The following is a 23,348-nucleotide window of genomic DNA, read 5'->3' on the forward strand; positions in this document are numbered from 1 at the left end:
CCCCAAATTCTAGTGTACCATGCAGTGTTCCTTGTCAGTGCCAGTTAGTGCTCCCACAGTCCCTGAACCACTGAATGCCCCGGCCCCCCACATCTTTGTAGGGCAAGGCTACTTTTTTGTGATTTATTGAGAGTGTGGATTAAAACATTGCTGTTCAAACAATATTCTGAGATGGTTATTCTAGTGACAATTTTAAAATAAATTTGATTTAATATACAATACTTTCTTAAACTGCCAAAAATCACTTACTCTTCAAAGAACTATTTAGACACCTAAAAAGACTTAATTCCTACAAATCTTACCGTGCATAATATGCCAGAAGCCATAAAATTTGTACCAAATTTAGAGCTTTTAAAACAGAAACAAGAGGATTAGGACAGTGGAAGGTGGGCCAATAGAAGCCTGACAAATGGATTGCTGCATTTAATAGCTGAGGGTATGTCTACACTACCCCGCTAGTTCGAACTAGCGGGGTAATGTATGCATACCGCACTTGCTAATGAAGCCCGGAATTTGAATTTCCCGGGCTTCATTAGCATAAGCGGGGAGCCGCCATTTTTAAATCCCCGCTGCTTCGAACCCCGTGCAGCGCAGCTACACGGGGCTCGAACTAGGTAGTTCGGACTAGGTGCCTATTCCGAACTACCGTTACTCCTCGTGAAACGAGGTGTACCGGTAGTTCGGAATAGGCACCCTAGTCCGAACTACCTAGTTCGAGCCCCGTGTAGCCGCGCTGCACGGGGTTCGAAGCAGCGGGGATTTAAAAATGGCGGCTCCCCGCTTATGCTAATGAAGCCCGGGAAATTCAAATCCCGGGCTTCATTAGCAAGTGCGGTATGCATACATTACCCTCCTAGTTCGAACTAGGAGGGTAGTGTAGACATACCCTGGATTACATACGTTGCCAAACTTATTTGGCAGTGTCTGGGGATATTATGTTTCAACAAGGCATTCTTGTTTGTATAGCTGAAACTTTCCTTTTCTAAGTTTGTGGAACTTCTCAATCAAGAAAAAACTCACATTTCTATACCATTTGGTATCTAATAACACATACAAAAGAGATGAGATGGGCTATTAACCAAGTTCTAGAAAGATTTTTAAAGTTTGTTTTAGATATTAGTGCTGGCAGTACTTCTCATTTAGCCTTGGCCTACACTAGGGATTTATTTTGAAATACCCCCCCTTAGGTTGAATTTATAAGTGGAGTGTCCACACTACCATGCCCATTAATTTGAAATAAGCAGCTGATTATTTAAAAATATGTACTCCTGCTTTTCTTAGGGAATAACACTAATTTCAAAATGGTTATTTTGAAATAACGTTAGAGTGGATCCTCAGGTGCCGCTATTTTAAAATAACTACTCCCCAAAGTAATTTCAACTAATTGCTCCCCAGTGCTTCCTGGGCTTTAAGTCGAGGTAGCGCATCCACAATAATGAAGTCTTCCTTAAACTAATTTTTAGGTTTCTCCATAGTGAGGACATGCTATTTCAATTTTGTAAAATAGGGAGTTAAGTCAAATTTAGTTATTTCAAAATAGTTTCCTAGTGCAGACATACCCTTAATGCAGATGTGTTTAAAACTTTATAACCCTAATTTAAATCAGTTTAATAATTTACAAGTACAGGCAGTCCCCGGGTTACATACAAGATAGGGACTGTAGGTTTGTTCTTAAGTTGAATCTGTATGTAAGTCAGAACTGGCATCTAGATTCAGCCGCTGCTGAAACTGATCAGTTTCAACAGCGGCTGAATCTGGACACCAGTTCCGACTTACATACAGATTCAACTTAAGAACCCCAGGCGTCCCCAAGTCAGCTGCTGCTGAAACTGATCAGCAGCTGATTCCAGGAAGCCCGGGGCAGAGCAACTCTGCCTGGGGCTTCCTGGAGTCAGCTGCTGGTCAGTTTCAGCAGCGGCTGACTTGGGGACGCCTGGGGCAGAGCAGCTCAGGTGCTGCTGGGTTGGTCCAGTAGTGCGGCCACTCCTCGGCGCTACTGGACCAACCCAGCAGCACCCCAGCTGCTCTGCCCCAGGCGTCCTGATTCAGCCGCTGCTGAAACTGATCAGCAGCGGCTGAATCAGGACTCCTGGGGCAGAGCAGCTGGGGTGCTGCTGGGTTGGTCCAGTAGCGCCAAGGAGCGGTGCTGCGGGACCAACCGGCAGCGCCCCACCTGCTCTACCACAGGCCCCGGGCTTTGCTCCACGTCTCCCTGGTCTGCTGGGGGGGGGCACTAGCTGCGTCCCCCCCCAGCAGACCAGGGAGACGCGGAGGAAAGCGGCGAAGGACCCGGGCCGGACTGCGGCGCTTCCAGATCAGCTGGAAGCGCCGCGGGGCCGGCCCCGGGTCCTCCGCGGCTTCGCTCAGATCAGCTGGAAGCGCCGTGGGTCCGGCCCCGGGACCTCCACCGCTTTGCTCCCCGTCTCCCTGGTCTGCTGGCTCCCCCAGCAGACCAGGAAGATGGGGAGCAGCTTTTCTCACCCCGGAGGAGGCGGGCGGCGGGACCAGGAGTCCCGCCGCTCCAGTCCTCCGGGGCGAGAAAATCCCCATTTTGACGTAAGTTGGATCCGCGTAACTCAGGGACTGCCTGTACATGCTAAACAAGGACTAAACAGGTTTAAGTCACTGATGGGCAACCAAATCTAGTGAGCGGTCCACATGAATGGCTCTCTGTCATCTCAGCAGGCTACAGTGGTGGGCAACTTGTGGCCCATAGCCCACTAGGGTTCCACCTGTTGCTCACACCTCCCCTCTCTGCCCCCTTTCTCTAAGCCTCTTGTGCACAGGAACACTGTAGCCATGCACTTCCTACTCCTCCCTGTCCCTCCCAGGAGAGCGCCAGGTAGCTGCTGATTCATGCCCCATCCCCACTCCTCCCTCCTAGAGCTTGAACAGCTACAAACAGCTGATTTGTGGGCCACAGGTGGAACCCCAGGATATGTCTACACTACGGAGGAAGATCTAAGCTGCCACTGTCGATCTTCCAGGGTTCAAATTAGCAGTCTAGTTAAGAAAGCTAAATCAAAGTGAGAGGGGCATTCCAGTTAATCCCAGTAACCCTGCTTTCATGAGGAGTAAGGAAATTCAAAGAAAGAGTGTTCCCGCTTCCTGCAGTATAGACAGCGCTATTTCGACTTCAACTACACAATTAGCAGAAGTTGCGTATCTTAATTCAACTTTGTCCTGTAGTGTAGATGTATCCCCTGGCCACAGTTTGCTCACCACTGGTTTAAGTGCATCTACATTAGGGGGTACTACCTATTTAACCACACAGACTTCAAATTAACTTAGTTAAGACTGTACAACATTTCTAATATAGATAAGCCTTAAGAACTAGGCCACAACTGCAAATAGATGCACACAAAACAAATGCCAATATGTGTATGTATAATACCAGAGCAAATCTGCTTATTCTATTTGCTTCATTTCAGTGTGCACTCAGTTTTCTCTTTTAAAAATAAAAAAGCCCTGGAGAAAGTATGTCGAGAAAGCAGGGCTGCTGACAGTCTTCACCAGGCCTTGGGCAAGGGGAGGGGTGGTTCTGGGCACCCAGAAGGTAAAGGTCCTTGGGCAGTGGGGAGGCACTGGAGGCTAATCTTTCTCAGCCAGCCCTTCAGTTCTGCCTGGCGCATGCCGCCCCACTCTCTGGTGGCAATTTAAAGTCTGCTGTAGTAACAGTGACAACAGCCGTGAATCCTGGGCTCTGTTGTTGCTGGGCCACAGGGCAACTGTCCCCTTTCCCAGCATCGGGAGAAAGCCTATCTACAAACAGGTGAGACATGTAATGAATGCTCATAAGGCTGGAGGTTTTTCCTGTGTGATTTTTCTGTGGAGAACTATGCTGTAGAAAGGAATCAATATGAGAAAAAAGTTTTACAAAGTGCAAAGAACAAAGACTTATTTTAAACTTCTCAAGCAGTTGTAAGTCTCATGACCATTTTGCTCAATCACACAGCTTCCTGGAGTATGGGGAGGAGTTGAGCAATGGGAGGGGAAGGGAAAAGCAAGTGACAGCGGGAGTGGGGATAGGTTGAACTGTGAAAATCTGCGGATATTCGCTTTATATCCACAGGTATCTGCGTCCATAGGTATGGATGCAGATATCAGTGGCTCATTTTTGCGGATACAGATGCAGATGTGGATATACATTTTGTATCCGTGCAGGGCTGTAGGGATAGGAGTGAGCTGAATGTGGAGTCTCACAAAAGAGGTAGGGCGGGAAGGTCTAGTTTTCAGCTATTAGGAAGTTGGCAGCCCTAACATTAGCATTCCCTCGCTTTCCCCCCGTGTACAGCCTACAGGATAACTAGCCTTGTGAGGGGTGGACACCCCTGTCACAAAATGTCTGATGGTTCTGGATTCCCTGAGGAGAGCATCACACCTCTCCACCGGGTTGATTACATTTTTTTTCAAATCAATATTCAAATACAAGTGCTATTTAAGTCCACGAATTCAACTTGACAGATTAATGCAGGCTCATGAAAACATGCTCTCATTACAAGTCAATCTGCTGTATAGAAGACGCATTGCCTTCTACTGTAGTTCACTACAGAGTATTTACTTTGGCATGATTGCCTCACAAGCCTCCACAGCTGCCACCACACCCTCAGCTGACTTGCAACACCTAACTGGTTAACCAGGGACCTGTAACAGGCTGAGTACGCTGCTCTCGGGTTGCTATGGCAACCGATGTTTGAGCTGACAGGACCTCCTCATATGTGTGTTTGGACCCTGAAGGATCATGGCAAGCTGACTACACAGTTCCACAGTATCTACTGCTTCATACAGAAGTTCTGGGAACCACTGAAGGTCATCTTAGGTCCGTATGTCAATGTGATCCCACCTGCCTGCACTTGTGACCCTACTACTTAACTGCCAATCTACCTATGGAAAATCTGCAGTCATGTCAATAGACACATGTATTATCAGCTGGGTTGTGGCTGCTGACACAACTCTGTATCTACCATCTGAAATGTGCTTTCAACTGGGTAAATACTGCTGCCGATGTTCTGCCTATCTCCCAAAATAAGAGTGAAAGTACATGCAGGAGAAGTTCTTCCACAGGCTCTGATTCTGGATACAGGCAGTATGCCCTAGAGCAGCTACAACTAGCAAAATAATTAAGAACCCTTGGATATGGACCCAGAAATCAGCAATGTCTGACTTGTGTCCATGTAGTGCAGTGCGGCTACATCTGAGGTTTACATAGAAATGTTGTGTGGATACATAAGCACAAGCTTGGAAAAAATGGTCTGCAGGTACAGGTTTTGCAGATCTGGGTTTACTATGCAGCATAACAAATACCCTAAGCAGTTGTCTCTTTTCTGTCTGAGATTCCTGTGGATCTTATTTTGGTGGCAGGCCATGTCATTAAACATGCATGAAATTGGTTAAGATGTTATTTGAAATGACTGACTAAAAAGTATTGATTAGGGTGGCCTAAGAGGCATAGCAAGACTGAGGGGTGAAAATTACACAAAGGAAATCTATGCTGAATGTCAGGAAGTGACCTAATGGAGCTGTCTCTTACACTGGGGAATAGTTTTCCTAGGCAAGTCCTGGGAGCTTCTAATGCAACATGACACTAGAGAAAGCACTCAAGAGAACAATCCTATACTGGCAGAGAGGAGTAGGATGACCTAATCAGTCTTTTCCAGCTCAGGTTTTCCTGATTGTACAGATGATCCATAGATTATGGGTCTGGTCTTGAATATCCTGTTTTTATTTAATACTCTGAACTTTGAGTAGATTCTTTTTTTCTTCTTATTTTTCTTTTTTCAGATATATTGGCTACGTCTACACTGCAGGCTTCTTGTGCAAGAACTCTTTTGTGCAAGAGCTTTTGTGCAAAAGGTCTTCCACAAGAGGGCATCCACACTGCCATGTGCTTTTGTGCAAGAGATGTGCTTTTGCACAAAAGGTGCGTGGCAGTGTGGACTCTCTCTTGCACAAGAAAGCTCTGATGGTCATTTTAGCTATAGGGCTTTCTTGAGCAAGAATATCATGTTGCCTGTCTATACTGCCTTCTTGTGGAAGAGCTCTTGCACAAGAGGGCTTATTCCTCATGGGGAGAGGAATAACTCTTCCAGAAGAAGCCCTGTTTTCTGACTCTGTACTGTAAATTTACTTGTGCAAGAATTCAAGTGCAATGTAGACACCCGGCAAGTTTTTGCACAAGAATAGCTATTCTTGCGTAAAAAAGCCTGCAGTGTAGACGTAGACATCCAGTATATGGGAAACGATTGATAAACAAGGTGTAAACAACTGGGCTACGTCTACACTGGCATGATTTTCCAGAAATGCTTTTAACGGAAAAGGTTTTCCGTTAAAAGTATTTCCGGAAAAGCGCGTCTAGATTGGCAGGACGCTTTTCCGGAAAAGCACTTTTTCTGGAAAAGCGTCCATGGCCAATCTAGACGCGCTTTTCCGCAAAAAAGCCCCGATCGTCATTTTCACGATCGGGGCTTTTTTGCGGAAAACACTACTGTGCTGTCTACACTGGCCCTTTTCCGGAACAGTTTTCCGGAAAAAGACTTTTGCCCGAACGGGAGCAGCATAGTTTTTCTGGAAAAGCACTGATGATTTTACATTAGATTGTCAGTGCTTTTCCGGAAATTCAAGCGGCCAGTGTAGACAGCTGGCAAGTTTTTCCGGAAAAGCGGCTGATTTTCCGGAATAACTTGCCAGTGTAGACACAGCCCTGCTGTATACCTCTCACTAGGTCAGGCCAATACAGCTGTCACAGTCTAGAAGTTGTACTAGTTCAGAAGTAGAAGCCTACTAAGAGAAGACAGCTTGACACAGAAGGCCCACCCAATGCTATCATGGCAATTGACAGAATGACCTCATCTTCTTGTGTCCCACTTTCCCAATTCTTTCAGCTGTAGTGTGTGTGAGCTGAGAGGAGGGGAGAGAGGACTTGCATCATGGTCAGAGAGGTGGCTCCCTCTGTCCCCATAACAATGATTTTTTAATGACTCTGTCTTCCAACCCTGCTCTTACTATATCCTAATTCCAGATTGCTGCCCCACTAAGGAAGGGCAGTGGACACTGAAATGAGGTCCTAGTTGCCATTGGGAAGGGAAATATCCCCATCTATTGCTGTTGTCCCAAGAGGACAATAAAAGAACTTTTGAAATATAATAGGACTTATAGGTAGAGCAGAATATAATTATCCAGTTTAGAATTTTCCAGAAGAACATGCAAAGGTTCTATGGGAACTTTAGTAACCATTAGTGATCAGGATTTCAGTTTTGAATCTCATAAATGGCCCCCTCCCTCCCTCATTTGCTCTTTCAGCTGCAGTTTGAACAAGTTTCTAATTATATTCAGTAGCTGTGGTCTGCACAGCTTCCTGTTATGCTGGAAAATACCCATAATGTTAGATGCTTGTTAAAACCATATTGCCTTAATAGAATCAATTGTATTCATGCTTATAAATATGTAACCTGTCAGTGTATGGAGTACATAAGGAAGGGCGAGTGAGAAACTGTCAATCATAAAGCAGTAAAATATATGTTACCTTTTTGGTTATGAGGAAGGATCCTGCAGAGTGCATAAATTAATATGACGGGAAGCCACGTGTGTGTGTGGGGGGGAGGGTTCTTCTCAGAAAAGATGTAACACCGTGCCAAGTTCAAGCCTCGACCGGAAGCAGTAGAGCCCTCCCGTGGATCTGAAGGGATTCTGGGGACTCTTATCGCCTCATGGGTGATCTCCAAGGAGCTGTAACCTGGCCAGCTACCTGCGAAATCAAAACTAACTCTCACCGCACTTGCAGCCTGCCTCCAAACTGTCAGCGTGAATATGATGTGTGTGTGAGTATTGCCATACCAATGTGAACCTGTACGAATAAACAAGTCTCAGTGATGCTCCAGTTCACCCTTTGGACTCATTCCTTGGCTGATTCCAAGGGCAGGTAACAATAAATAGAATGGCATCGCCCATCACAATTTTGCCACCTAATTTCCTAGCATGCCATTGATTCAGTACTGACTTAGGTCTTGTCCAGATAGGAAAGGTTTTTTTCTGTATTGCCTAAGGTGTGAATGTATCCATTTAAGGGTATGTCTACACTGCAGCTGGGGGTGCCCTCTGAATCCCCAACACACACACTGCTGAAGCCTCAATCCCTGCCCCCTCCCACTCTCCAAGCCATGAGTGGTGGGGTTGAAGCTGGGAGCAGCAGGTCTGAGTCCTGCATACCCAGTGCTCCCTGTGAGTGAAAAGCCTCCAGAGCCCAGGGACAGAGTTGTGGGCTCTCTAGCAAGCACAGTGCAGTCTTGGGAAGAGCTTCACAGTTCTCCCTCCTCTGCTGCTGCTGGTGGTGAAGGAGGTTGAAACTGCCCCTCAACAACCAGCCCCCTTTGCTCACACAGCCCCTAAGAGCTGTATGGGTGAGGGGCCCAGTTCCACGGCTGGCAGAGCCTTCAGGAAACAGGAGGACCACAAAGCTCTCCTGGCATACAGCCTCTAGATACCCCTTCTCTGGACCGTGAGATATCCTCATGTCTGCACACAACCCCTGAGCTAACTCTTAGCCACACACAGCTCCTAGCTGCTCCCTCTAATGGGGTAAACGCAAAAATTATTGAGTTTTCTTCTCTGCCATGTGAAACTTCTAATATGCAGTGTGAATTTACATATCAATTGATTGTGAAGCATTCTCTGACTGAAAAGCTTGTTGGACTTTGTGTAGACAGTGCCACTACAATTATCGGTGCTGCTAAATGTTCTCGGAAAAACAATGTATAATGAAAACTGCAAGTCACACTGCAGGACGAGAACTTTGGTTTGGTTGCGGTGCTCACATAGTTCATAATTGCCTGCAGACAGAAGCTGACAACTGATTTGGAAAACTGATTTCAAACTGATTTGGAATCTTTTGCCATGAAAGTTTATAAATGCTCTCACATTTACTTTGTTTGTGTCAAAGACTTGAAAGACTTTTTGCTGATTTGTTGATCTTGAGTATTTTAAATTGCTAGAGCAAGATTCCTTTCTCTTGGACCTGTGCTAGACAGAATTTTGTTGATTTATGACTGGCAAAAGGCATATTTTCTCTCTCAAGACACATGCCCAACACTGTTCAAGAAAGTCTTCTATGACCCTTGCACAAAACTATTCCTTGCTTTTGCTAGTAAGCAAAGAGCCACATTTCTGAAGCCAGTAGAGGCAATAAAGAAAAATGATTAATCAGTGACAGATGTTGAACTGCATATTCAAATTATTCAAAATAATTTAGCAGAGAGGTTCAGAGAATGATTTATCACATCACTCACAAAGACCCTGCTGCAGTCTTTGATTGAGGGTGGAGAAACTAAAGAACAGGAATTTTACAATGCAGTTGAGAATTTTTATTAAACATCTCTGAAATACTTGGAGCACTGGAAACCTGCCTTTGAGTGAACAGAAAAAAGGTTGAGTGGGCTCTGTTGAGAAGCATGCCACTGTGGGAAAATATATAAAGTAGTCTTGCCTTTGCCACACAAGAATTCCTCCCATTAAGTTTGTAGATGAGAATCATCTTTTTGACGACTGGACACATGCATAACCAATAATATTCTGTCACATGTATGACTGGAACACTCAGAGAACACCCATTTCTGAAAGACGATGGGACATTTTTCAAGAGATGGGTAATAAGGCAGCATAATACTCAGATCTGGGCAAAGGCAGTTGAGTTTATGTTTGCCTGTTGAACATGTCTTTTCAATAATGAATGCAGTCTGATCATCTGAAAAAAATCACATTTCAGTGTTTATACCATGAAAGCTATTTTGTTTGTGCTAGTGAATTTTGACCTAGACCATGTTATGTTTTATGACAAGTTGATGAAAATCAAGCAGATCCTTCAAAAAATTGTTTTACGTGACAGAGTCCACAAGAAGTATCAAACTGTGGAGGAAGCAAGAGGAGGACAAGGCAGGCACTTCTAAAGAGCAGTAATCACTTAATTGTCAGTATGTACTTTTAATCTTTACCTATTATTCATTTATAATAATGCAGTATTTCTTTTTAAATGGTGCTCAGTCAGCTTAATGCTATTTTGAATGTTTGTGCTGCATAGTTCTGGTTGATTGCCATTCAACTCCCTTGAATCTGTTGAATCCAGGCAATTTTACTAGATGTCCCATATTCAGCATAGTGAAGTATGGTCACCCTACTCTGATTAGCATGCTAGCTCACTCAAAACTAGTGCATGTGTTTGTACCTTGGCTGGAAAGCATATCTCCAGCTGCAGGGTAGATGTATCTATGGTTAGCATGTAGCTCCCCTATCCAGTTTAAACTCCTCTTCCAGTGTAAGAATGCTGTTTTTCACTTTAGTTTGTGAATTGGGAAGTGGTTTAAGCTAAACCAAAAAACAGTTTTGTAAGCATGTCCATATGAGGGGAGGAGGGTGCAGCTTTCCTCTATAGACAAAGTAGTAAGAGGGAAGTGTCACCTATTGATTTGTAAACCTCATGTTCAGCTCACACTAAGATTTCTGTGGATGTGTCCCATCCAATGGCGCACCAGACCATCCACAGTTGAAAAGTGCTGAGAAGTTAGTGACTGGAGGTGACATGACCACAGGTCACTAAATCTCCATGGAAGGTTAAGACTCACAGGGCTCGTCTACACTGGCCCCTTTTCCGGAAGGGGCATGTAAATTTCATGAGTCGTAGTAGGGAAATGCGCGGGGGATTTAAATATCCCCCGCGGCATTTAAATAAAAATGTCCGCCGCTTTTTTCCGGCTTTTAGAAAAGCCGGAAAAGAGCGTCTACACTGGCCCCGATCCTCCGGAAAAAGTGCCCTTTTCCGGAGGCTCTTATTCCTACTTTGAAGGGGCCAGTGTAGACGCTCTTTTCCGGCTTTTCTAAAAGCCGGAAAAAAGCGGCGGACATTTTTATTTAAATGCCGCGGGGGATATTTAAATCCCCCGCGCATTTCCCTACTACGACTCATGAAATTTACATGCCCCTTCCGGAAAAGGGGCCAGTGTAGACGTAGCCACAGTGTTCAGTTTTTTGCAGTATCATGTAAGCAGAATTGCAGTCTAAAACTCTGAAGGGTATGTCTACACTACAGAGTTTTGTCGGAAAAATGGCTATTTTTCTGACAAAACCTGAGTTATATCCACATTGCCATCGCATTCTTCCAAAACTAAATCGAAAGAACAGAAGAGTTTTTCCAGCATTGGTAATCCTCTTTCTACGAGGAAGAAGCCTTTTTCCGAAAGAGCTCTTTCAGAAAAAGCCATGTGTGGACTGAAAAGAGGGAGTTATTTCAAAAGAAGAGGAAAGAGGAAAAAGCACAGGTGCTCTAGTGGCCACCCCATCCACAGTAATCACAGCTTAAATGCGAGATAGTGTCCATTCAGTATGGTTGCTATCTTTCAAAAAAGCAGATCGCTTTTTCGATGTGCTTTTGTGTGTGGATGCTCTCTTTCAAAAGAAGTTGTTTCGGAAGATCTCTTCCATAAAAGCTTCTTCTGAAAGAAGCCTGAAGTCTAGACATAGCCTGACTGCTGAGAATGAATTAAAATAATGTTTTGATGTTTTTATAAAGGAAGTCACCGCCTCTGATATTAAGAAAGCAGTAATCTCAGAGGTGAAAGGAAAGCAACAGGGAAAGCAGAAAAATGTACAAAGTAATGTGGCAAAACATCCCCAGTATGAACAGTGTAAGGTTCACAGCTTTGTGACGTTCCCTACAATTGTGTTAATTTGAAGCATGCAAGTTATAATTTATTGTTGTATGATGCACAAATGTGCTCATATATTCCTCAACCCTGTCATTTATTTTATCTAATGCAAAACAGAATTGTAGGAACTAGTACTGGAGCAAATATACTAAATCATCCAGTGTATCTCCTTGAAAATAAAGAATAGTTCCCTTCAGTACTTCTTTTAGTGTTGTATCCAATCTAGCTTTAAAGGGCTCAGGCAATGAGGCTTCCAATGGCTATTATATCTTACTGCCCAGTGCCAGGGAGTTAATGCCCAGACTGTATTTCTTTATCTTAACTACATCTCTTTATTCCTCGTCTGATAACCATGAATTAAATGAAATAGTTCTACTCCTTCCTTCTTGTCTACATCTTTCAGATATTTGTAGAGGTACCTCTGTTCTCCCAGCCGTTGTTTTCCCCAGAATTGAGTCGCTCCAGCCCACTAATTATTTTGGTTGTTTCCTCTCACAGCTCTTTCTAAGGCCATGTCTATGCTAGGAAACTATTTTGAAATAATTAAATTTGACTTAATAACTCCCAATTTTACAAAATCAAAAAAGCATGTCTTTGAAGCCTCAAAATTAGTCTGAGGCAGGCTCCATTAATGCGGACGTGCTACCTTGACTTAGAGCCCCAGGAAGCATGAAGAAGTAATTAATTTGAATTACTCTGGGGAGTAGCTATTTCAAAATAGCAGCATCAGAGCATTAACACAAATGCTATTTCAAAATAACTATTTCAAAATTAGCATTATTCCCTGGGAAAAACAGGCACTCCATTTATAAATTCGACCTAAGGGAACTTATTTCTAAATAGAGATCTAGCGTAGACAAAGGCCACGTGTCCAAATTTTCTCAGTAAAGACCTACTGCTAGCTAGCAGATTTAGACTCAGTTCTGAGCCTACCTATAATTAACTCAGCTGTAGAGGAATCATTCTGGATGTACACGTAACATAGCCTTTAACTCTTAATGAAGCCCAAAGACAGCAGCCTTCACTCAGTAAAAATTGTTATTCTGAAGCTGCAGAAACTATCACAAAGACTTGTTCTTACTGAGGAACAAATCCATGGTGACATTTTGTTTCTTGACATTTCCATAGATAGTGAAATCTAGCAGCAATTTCCTTTTTTGCTATGAGTCTGTCCCTAATTTATATTGAGATCAGTTCTTTTCCACCTTTATCACCTTTAATGAGCAGTGATTTAAGACAGGTTCCATTGCAGACACTGAATCGAAGTGTTGTCAGACACTACTGTGATGGGCAGCACCACAAAACCCTAAGACAGGCAATATAAAACCCAGAATAAGGAGAAAGGAGAGAAAAAAAGACAGTTTTTCAGAAGCAAAAGTCCTTTGTATTGTATAGACAATGCTCCCCATAGAGGAAATTCAATGTTAAACATGTATCGTCCTTGTGTAATATAAGCCATAAAACATTACTGAGGTAGTACCATGCAGATGTTGGTTATTTCTGATGGAAACAAACCAATGAAATTTGGCTGTGGTGCTTACTACAACAGCCATAGAAAACTTTTGATCTCCTTATAGGGTGAGACTGGAACTCACAACCACATACAAAACATTCATTGTCTTTCTGTTCCTGAGAGCCTGTGGAATATAAAAGAAAATAGGCTTAATTAATGCCATATTTTAACTATGAAACTCATTAACACAGGACAATTTAAATTTTTGTTCTCTGGGAAAATGGCTTGACTCATCCATTTATGCCAGGGGGACTTACATGTCTTTGAGTTGTTGTTGTTGTTTGTTTACTGGGAGAAGAGGACAAAGCAGAGCAAGGTGTCAAAAGATGACTGGGAAGCAGGAGGCCAGCAGATAGATGCTCCCCAGTGGCTCCAAAGCTAAGAGCTTTCTGGGATTGAGCTCAATGGAAGAGGATCAATGGTGTGTAGGAGACTGGGGTTGTAAGTTAAAGGAGTGGGAGAGTGGACAGATTTCACCAGTATTCCTAGATGGGGAGAGTGTGAGCAACAAGGGGGTCACCATAAGGGTGGATGCCCAACAAATGTGGCCACACAGTAAACCACATTTTAGGGGAGAACAAGAAGATGGAAGACAAGAGAAAGATAGGGGGTCCCTATTAGCATTGGTAGTGTCATGACAATGCACTTGTTTTCATGTGTTTTCTGCTGTGCTACACATTGAATGGGAGCCTGGCTTATTGAAGGTCAGGCCTGAGTGTTTCTTGGATTTTAGCAAGGAACACTAGTCAGGCTGGATACGTCTAGACTACAGGCTTTTGTCGACAGAGGCTTTGTTGACAAATACTGTCGACAAAGCTTCTGTCGACAAAGAGCATCTAGACTACAGCCAGTTCTGTCGACAAAGCAAGCCACTTTTTGACAGAGAGTCTAGACACTCTCTTTTGAAAAAGCACAGTGAGGATTCAATAGCGCCTTTTGTCGACAGAGCTCTGTCGACAAAAGGCATTATTTCTTGTAGAATGAGGTTTACCGCCGTCGACAAAACTGCCGCATTCTGTTGACTTACTGGCGACAGAACTCAGTGGTAGTGTAGACACAGGTATAGTTTTGTTGGCAAAAGTCCACTTTTGTCAACAAAACCCTGTAGTCTAGACACACCTGCCTGGATTTATGTTTGTTTGTTTCTCAGACTCTGTCTCCACTGAAAGAGAACTTAATGTAACAATGGGACCTAACCTCCAAGCTAGCCTTTCCAAACAGCCTCAGATGAACCAATGGCTTCTTCAGTCATAGAAAAGAGCCATAACTCTGGTCTGGAGTGGACAGCAATCACCAGCCACTTACCACCACACTGGAAAGAGCAGCTAGTCTTTCTTCCATTTCCTCTCACTGACTACTCTTTAATCTGGCTTTGCTCAGCTCAGCTGGTTGAGGAAACTGACAGGACAAAATGTGCAGCTGGGATTGTACTGGAATGGTAATATTAACATTCCAGCACTTCATAAAAGGGTTATGAAACAACACTGCCTTTGTAACTCACAATCTTTCCTGGACACAGAGAGTATGGTCCAAAACCCACTGAAGGCCATGGAAAGGCTCCCACCAGCATTAGTGGGCACTGGATGGGTGCCTTAGTAAATAAAGAAGAAATAAAGGAAACATTGTGGGGTGCAAAAGAGCTAAGTAATTTGTAAACCACTACTGCAGGAGAAGGGAAGGAAGGAAGAGGGGAGGCAAGGTATGGGACAGAGATTGCTAGAGGTGAAGCCAGACTGAAGCAGATATGAGCGTATGCAAGGAAGGGAAGATGGAGGGCATAGAGCTGATGTCACCCAAGGCAAGAAAATGGCTGCAAGTAGTTAGACAGCTACAAGGTATATGCCCTTTATTGTAGACTTTGGCAGGGGGTACGTCAAAATTGCAGAGCTTTTCAGGGATAACAGAGGTATCCCTGAAAAGCTCTACCATGTCCAAGGAACGCGTCTCCTTTTCTGAAAAAAAAAAAAATGTCAGAAAAGCAGACGTGTTTTGTGGACATCCCTATAAATCTTGTTTCATAAAGAAGAAGGGATGTTCTGAAAGGGGTTTTCGCCAACGTTTGGCCCCGTGTAGATGGGCCAAGTTTCAGAAAAGCCTCTTTTGGAAGTAAATTGGAAAAAAATATGCAATTTGCATACCACAAATTGCGTTTCTTTTTCCGATTGATCTTTGTAGTCAAGAGAGAGCCATAGTTTCCCAGGATGCAGTTGTACTAGGCAGACAGTTCATCTCTAATTCCTGAGTCTTTACAGGCAGATCTGACTTACTAGCCTTTAAAGAGCAATCATCTAATTGGTTGCATTACTTTAAGTTTGAAATTATAGCAGTGTTCTGTTCATGGGTCTTTGCAGAAATATCGGCCCTTTGTTCCTATGTACATATACACATGCCCTTGTGACATACTTGACCAGAGCACAGCTGGAATGTGTTTATTTGACCATTGTAAAATGTTGTTGCTCCATATACATTCAGTCCATTAGTGACAGCTTTCCATTTGTCTGTCTGCAAATACAGCAGACTTTGACTTCTGTGGAATCTAACATAGAAAAAAATGGTTTATTGTATAGCACATTTTATGATATTAAGCCTTTTCATTTTCTCACCCAGCTTGTCTCATTCCTATGTTCTGAAAATAGAAGCAATAACTGATAATGATAGTATTTTGTATAACAAAACTAGGAACACAGAAATACCATCAAACTTTAATACTGTAATTCTGTTCCAATATTGATTCTATCTTTTTAGAGGAACAGGCTGTGATTATTTTAATACATGCTTACATTTTTTTCTTCCTTCTTTTTAGTAAGCAAAACTACCAACCTATCTCAACATAGTTTATGTTTTATTTGCAAAGGTTCCAGTAGGGAGCAGCATTTATTCATTTGTTGAGCAAGAATGAGAAAATGCCTTTTTAATTATACAAAGTTTCTCAGTTTCAACACAGTTTTTCAGCTAGGAAAAAAACAGAATCAGACATCAGACTTCTGTTGAAATAAAATATAAAAAGTGCCATATTCCAAAATGTTTACACTGAGTGGACAGCTAGCAAGTGTGAGAAACAGAGGTGAGGATGAAAAGGCTAAAACACTAACTTTAGACCTTCCTTGTCCTGTTCATGAATAAGATGCTAATTAGAGCATGGCTTGCTATTCAGAGCAAAGTGGTGGGGTGTTCAGATTCGCTGTCAGCAGATGACCTGGATCACAATGTTCCCATTTAGGGAAGCATTCTCACTGCGGTACTCATAGTGTTCTCTGTGGTTCAGGATATATTACTTCAGGAATCAAATATGTTATTAGAAAACTAAAATAAGCTCTAAATAATTATAACATATTTTTATATTATTACCCCAGACTCTGATAATACTGCCTGTTGATGCTACAAGAGTAATAAAGTTCTTCTTTCATTAAGGCCACTGTCTTTTTAAAACTGTCCGTGGAAAACAGGTTTTTAAATACTCATGAGCATGTCTTGCATCTGACAAAGTGGGTATTTGCCTACGAAAGCTCATGCTCCAACAAATCTGTTAGTCTATAAGGTGCCACAGGACTCCTTGTCACTTTTGCAGATTCAGACTAACATGGTTACCCCGGATACAGTTTTTAAATGGAATTGTTTCATACAATGAATTAATTTTTGTGACATTTAAACCTTGAGAAAATCAAGTTGTAATCCAGTCTGAGGGAGAATTCTTTAGCTGTTGTAAAGTATAGAACATTATTTTTATAAACAAATCTCTTAAAAAAAGACATGTTTGTAAGATTAGGGGTGCCTTTGCCAAATTTGAATTCAGGTAATTGATGTCTGCCTATTTAGATTTACTCTACAATTCCAACTGGGGCTATGTCTACACTGCAAAGTTTTTGCACAAAAACTTGCGGAGCATCCACACTACAAGAACATTCTTGCACAAGAAAAAGTATAGTAAATCTTAAGAACATAGGGCTTTTTGCGCAAGAGTTATTCCTCTTTCTACAGGAAATAAGCCTTTTCGTGTCAAGAGGTCTTGCGCAAAAAGGCATGTGTGGACAGGCAACAGAAACCCCTATGGCTAACATAGCCATCAGAGATGTCTTGCGCAAGAGAACATCCACACTGCCATGGACGCTCTTGTGCAAAAGCACATCTCTTGCACAAAAGCACATGGCAGTGGGGATGCGCTCTTGCTCAAAAAGTTCTTGTGCAAGAAGTCTGCAGTATAGACATAGCTGAGGTCCAATATATTTCTTTACTCCCTAAACTGGCTGCATTTCAGTGGGGGGTAATCTCTTACCTACCTCAAAATTTGTAAAGCTTAGTTAGTACTATCTTGTACCTCCACTTTCTCTTATACTGGTATTTTAATATGTGTGGTCACATATTAGAATACACTGGTTTTCAAAGATATTAGGAATTCCTTTTCCTTTGGGCTACGTCTCCACTGTGAATTTTTGCGGCAGAAAGTATGCTAATGATGGGCTCATTAGCATAAGTCGCAATCTCATTAGCATATTTTCTGCCATTCCTTTTTGTGCAAGGGGTTTTTGCACGAAAAGAAGCAGTGTAGTGAATTCCGTTTTGCGCAAAAAAACCCAATTAGGTTTTTTCACATAATGGAAGCGGCTACACTGCTTCTTTTTGCTAAAAAAAACCTTGAAAATATGCTATTGAGATCGTGACTTATGCTAATGAGTCCCTCATTAGCATATTTTCTGCCACAAATACTCACAGTGTAGACAAAGCCTTGTAGTTTTACTACAGGGAAGAGTCAAGGTTATTGAGATGCCTGAATGGTATATTTCATTACTGTAAAATGTGTGGATTTCCTTTAACTATAACCCCCAATTCTGAAGTTCTTAGGCTTGCATTATATGGTTCTGATATAAATACAACAACCCTATAATGTTCTTTTACCCTTAAGTTTCTCATAAGTACTCTCAACCTTAACTCCATTTTAATGCACTTTTGGGTCTAGACATTTTCCTTTTTGTCTGTTTGTTCTATTAATTAAAAATGTATATATAAACACTAAATGAGAAACCCAAAGATGGTGCAATATTTTTGCTGATATGAAGATATTTATCATCAACCTTAACCCATTTTTTAAAATCTCAGCTTTTAAGCCCATATTCACCAATAGACTTGGGGCATGCATAAGGGTAAAGAGAGCCCCTGCAGTGCTGAGGCTAGGGCAGGGACAGCAAGCTCGTCCAGCCATAGGGCCATAGTGGGAGCAGAAAGCTCCTTCAACCCTGGGGTTGCAGCAGGAACAGGGAACTCTGCCGGTCTTAAAGGCCTCAGAAGGAACTGACTGCTGCTTCGGCCCAGGATCTGTGATGGGGAGAGTGAACTCCTCCAGCTCTGAGGCCACAGTGGGCTCACAGAGTAATGGTGTTACATTTAAATTCCTGTGTATGCCCCTGAGTACTCTAGAGCAGTGCAAAGCATAGAGAGAGCACCAACCAGAAAAGTTAGATTTGCAGCTGCAAGAGCTTAAAGGTTCCCTTGCATATAACCCTGAACTCACAACTGTCTCACTGGTTTTGAGGGCTGTTCATGATCTTCATGTTATAGGAAGGAGTGAAGGTAGGCCAATGGCCAAATTGCAATGTCTCTGTTCTTTGAAGGCTTCCCCTGCAATCTTCCCACAGTAGCCTGAGGGGGCAAATCCTCAGATGCTGTAAATTGTCATAGCTCCATTGACTTCAATGAACTGCAGCTGACAATCTGCCTCTGTCACTGCACAATGGAGACCCGAGTGCTGAGGAGCTTTCCAAGTACTGATCTCCAAACATTGCAAATTACAACCACAGAGTCTTTAAAGAGCAGTGATGGATGAACCAGTTACTCTACCAGCGAGAACACTTGTCAGATGTACTGTCCCCATCTTACCATTAAGAGTAAATTGAGGAGGGCAAAAAGAGGTATGATACAAGCATTCAGTTAGCACAACATTGACATGCTGAAAACAAAATTAATCAAGAAGCCAATTAATATGAAGGGAAGGAAATCTTGGATTACCTATACACCAATATAAAAGCCCACATAATAAACAAAAGGAATTGGAATTGTTCATTTATGAGCATAAACTGGAGCTAGATGGTATTAAGGAAACCTGGTGGATTTATTTAGGTTATTGGAATGTTAAAAGCATAACCTAAAATCATTTTAACAGTTAGAAAAAATCAAATGAGGAAAAGGAGAAGGGGAGTGGTGTGCTGCATCAAAAATGGCATTACCTGTTTCTGGCTCACTGATAACTCAAAAGAAAATGGTCTTGAATGCTTATAGATCAGCATCTCAACACAAGATGAGGTATTAGCTGGGGTCGGCTGCAGACTACCAAATCACACTAGGGCACAGGATGACAATATCCTTTATGTACTTGTCTATAATGAGTAGGGGAAACAGCCCTATGTGATCATGGGGAACTTGGAGTTGAGTTACATATTCTGGAGGTTTGATGATGCCAGAACCTAAACATCTTTAGCATTTCCAGTCATTACAAATGACAGTCTCCTAATTTAGTAAGTGTTGTGGCTGACAGGGAGGATTCTATCTTAGGCTATGTCCTAACAGATCAAGAAGAATGGAACAGAGAACTAAAAGTTAACAGTAGTTTAGATACAAATGATCATGATGTGATCACATTTATAATGTTAAAGCAAAATAAAAGTCCAAACCAGTAATAAATGGTAATATATGGTGTTTTGATGTAAGCCAAATCAGCTGGCACAACCCCATAATTATAGAACTAGGCCATGTTGGAGTTTTTTTTAAGTTGGTTTAGAGAAGAAATGAAGACAGCTATATATAACATATACTATAGTTTCTGTTGTCTTCATTTACACAAACACCCATACCAAGTGCAAGAAAGGGGAAGATGACAGTAATGAATATAAATTACAAGTTAAAAATTGTGTAAAATTAATAAGAGAAGCCAAAGGACAAAAATCTATGGCTAGCCATGTTAATGATAAGAAGGACTTTTAAAAGGATGTTAGGAACAAAAAGAATCTTGAGAATGGTATTGCTACATCGAAATAGTAGAATTAGCAAAAAGAATGCACAAAAGGCAGAAGTGTTCTATTCCATTACTATTTCTGGAGGATGTTAAACAGAAGCTATTCAAATTAGACATTTTTAAATCATTGTAACTTGCATCCAGAAATTTTTGCATCCTGGCTGAGGAGCTTGATGGACCATTAGCATTGATTTTTTTATAAGTCTTAAAGCAGTGAGGAAATTCCAGAAGACTGGAAGAAAGAAAATGTGCCATTTTTAAAAAGGTAAATAGGATGACCCAGATAATTATAAACATGTCAACCTGACATAAATTGCAGTCAAGATAATGGAACATCTGATATGGGACTTGAATACTAGAGACTCAAAGAAGAATAATGTATTTAATGCAAATCAACATGTGTTTATGGAAATTATATCTGTCAAACTAGCCAAATATAGTTTTGATGGAATTAGAAGTTTGGATAATAAAAGTAATAATGTTGACATAATAGACTTCCATGAAGTATTTGACTTGCTTTTGCACCACATTTTGATTAAAACCCCAAAACAATATAAAATTATTGTGGCACATGTTAAGTGCATTGAAAACTGGCTAACTGATAGATATCAAATGTAACTGTAAATGAGGAATCATCATTGAGTGAATCTGTTTCCATTGGTATCCTGTGAGGATCAATTCTTAACCTTCCACTATTTAATGTTTTTGTCAATAACCTGAAAATAAATATTAAATCATCACTGATAAAGTTTGCAGATGACACAAAAATTGGAGGAATTATAAATAATAGTCACTGATTCAGAACACTTATATCACTTATAGTTTGTTTGAATGAAGCAAACAATATGTGTTTTAATGTGGCTAAGTGTGAATATATAAATCTGAGAACAAAGAATGCAAGCCATACATATAAGATGAAGGAGTGGGAAGCAGTGACTATGAAGGAAGATTTGGGAGGCACAGTGTATAATCAGCTTCCAGCAAGGGATCCCACAAGGGCCACTGGGCAAAAGGGGTGGTGCTTTGGGTGAAGGGGTGGGGTGAGGGCAGTAAGCATGCCCTGATGCTCTTCCTCCCCCTACCTCCCAGCCCTTAGTGAGGCCTAGAGTGCAGCGCCTCCACCCCCAGCCCTTACAGCCACCCAGAGTGGCTGTGTGATGTTTTGGTGGTGACTTAAAGGGCCCAAGGCTCTGGGTGCCAGTGGCTGGAACCCTAGGCCCTTTAGAAATGCTTTAGAGTTGCTCCTCCCTCCCCTCCCCTTCCCCTCAACATATCAGAAGACTTGACTCCCAAAGTGAAGCTGTGGTCAAAATAGCTAATGCAATCCTGGGATGCATAAAAAGGTGATTTAACTAGGAGTAGAAAGGTCATTTTACATTTGTATTTGGCTCTTGTTTGACTGCTTCAGAATACCCTGTCCAGTTCTGGTATCCACAATTCAAGAAGGATGTTGATAGATTTGAAAGGGTTCAGAGACCGAGCCATGAGAATGATTATATATAGCGAAACCCGCAAGGAGTTCAAACTAACAAAGACAAGGCTAAGTGGTGACTTAATTGCAGTTTGTAGGTTCCTACATGGAGAACAAACACTTAATAATGGTTCTTCACACTAGCAAAGAAAAGTATCACACAATCCAAATGCTAGAATTTTAAACTAGACAAATTCAGCAGGATATATGGCATAAATTTTTAAAAATGAGAGTAAGTAACCATTGGAATACTTTACCAAGGATCATGGTGAATTCTCCATCATTGGCAATTTTTAAATCAAGACTGGATTTTTTTCTAAAGTATCTTCTCTAGGAATTATTTGCGGGAAGTTCTATGGTCTCTGCTATATGCGACATCACACCAGATGATCCTTCTGGCCTTAGACTATGTGAATCTATGAACCTCTTAATCATTACCATCAATAGGCTTTTAAAATGCAAATTAGCTGTACAGTATGTGTGGTGATTGGTTGAGTTATTTCTGATGTCACAATTGCCCTCACTCAAGAGTTATTTGAGGTATTTCTTAATTGATATAATGCTATTTTAGTTTCGCTAAACAATTAGATATGAAAATGATTAATAGCAGCTTAATTGAAGCCTAATTTATTTCAAATATACCCTATGCACGGGATTTCAATTAATTTTAACTACAGTAAAACTCCAATAGTCCAGCATCCAATAGTCCAGCACTCCTGATAGTCCGGCATCAAAATGGCAAGAGCCTAGTAAGTGAGCTTCGGCAAAAAATTAGTCACAAGGTAACAGCGGCAGCAGCTGAACTGAGTAAAAAGGGTAAAAATAGCTTTAAAAAACTAAAACATTACAGTGTACTGTATACAGTATGTACAATAAAAAGGGTTAAGAACACTTTATATACAGTATATAATGTATACAGTATATAATGTATACAGTATACAGTATACAGTATATAATGTATACAGTATACAGTGTGTGTGTGTGTGTGTGTGTGTGTGTGTGTGTGTGTGTGTGTATATATATATATATATATATATATATATATAAAACCAGTTTATAGTACCTCCTGATAATCCGGCACCACCTAGGTCCCCTAGATATTCCGGATTATCGGAAGTCTACTGTACATGGAAGGTTTGAAAAGTCTGTGGTATTCAGGTCTGCTGATGGAGGAGAGCAAAGGAGGCAGTTGCCTCAGGGCCTTGCAGCTACAGCCAAAGCCCTGGGCCCTTTAAATGGCTGATGGAACACCATGCCAGACTGTGCCATGCTATGTGCCCCATGCAGCTCCAAAGACTGGGGTGGGGAAGCTGCGCTCTGAGTGGCGTGGAAGGCTGGCTGCCCCCGACCTTTCCTCTTCCACATGCGGCCCCAACACTTCTGGGAGCATGGGGCTGTTCCCCCCCAACTTGCTCAGATACCCGCGCAGGATATCGGCTCCCCTGGTGGGTATTCTGTTATGATTATTTGGGACAAACACACCTATATATTACTTTTTCTGAAAAGACCTATTTTTAATTATTTTTAATTTACAAACTATTGAACAGATTTATTTGTAAAATATCAGTAAATTAATGGCATACTCAAAGAGTACATTCTGTACTCATGGGGAAGATTTGCTGCATTTTTTCTGCAAAACAAGGAGGCTGAATTCTTGCTTTACATGCCAAA

At 41.8% G+C, this 23,348-nt stretch overlaps 1 long non-coding RNA gene across 1 annotated transcript; it reads right to left on the reverse strand.

The window, feature by feature from the left end:
* Positions 1–13,187: 13,187 nt before the first annotated feature.
* Positions 13,188–22,107, reverse strand: LOC112544075 (uncharacterized). Its single transcript, XR_003087396.2, has 3 exons — positions 21,935–22,107; positions 15,607–15,739; positions 13,188–13,327 (listed from the first exon to the last, which is right to left on the reverse strand). It is a non-coding gene; the product is annotated as an uncharacterized LOC112544075 (long non-coding RNA).
* Between the last annotated feature and the right edge of the window lie 1,241 nt (positions 22,108–23,348).

This window comes from Pelodiscus sinensis, chromosome 2 (assembly GCF_052426305.1).
Source record: "Pelodiscus sinensis isolate ZL-2025 chromosome 2, ASM5242630v1, whole genome shotgun sequence".
NCBI lineage: Eukaryota > Metazoa > Chordata > Testudines > Trionychidae > Pelodiscus > Pelodiscus sinensis.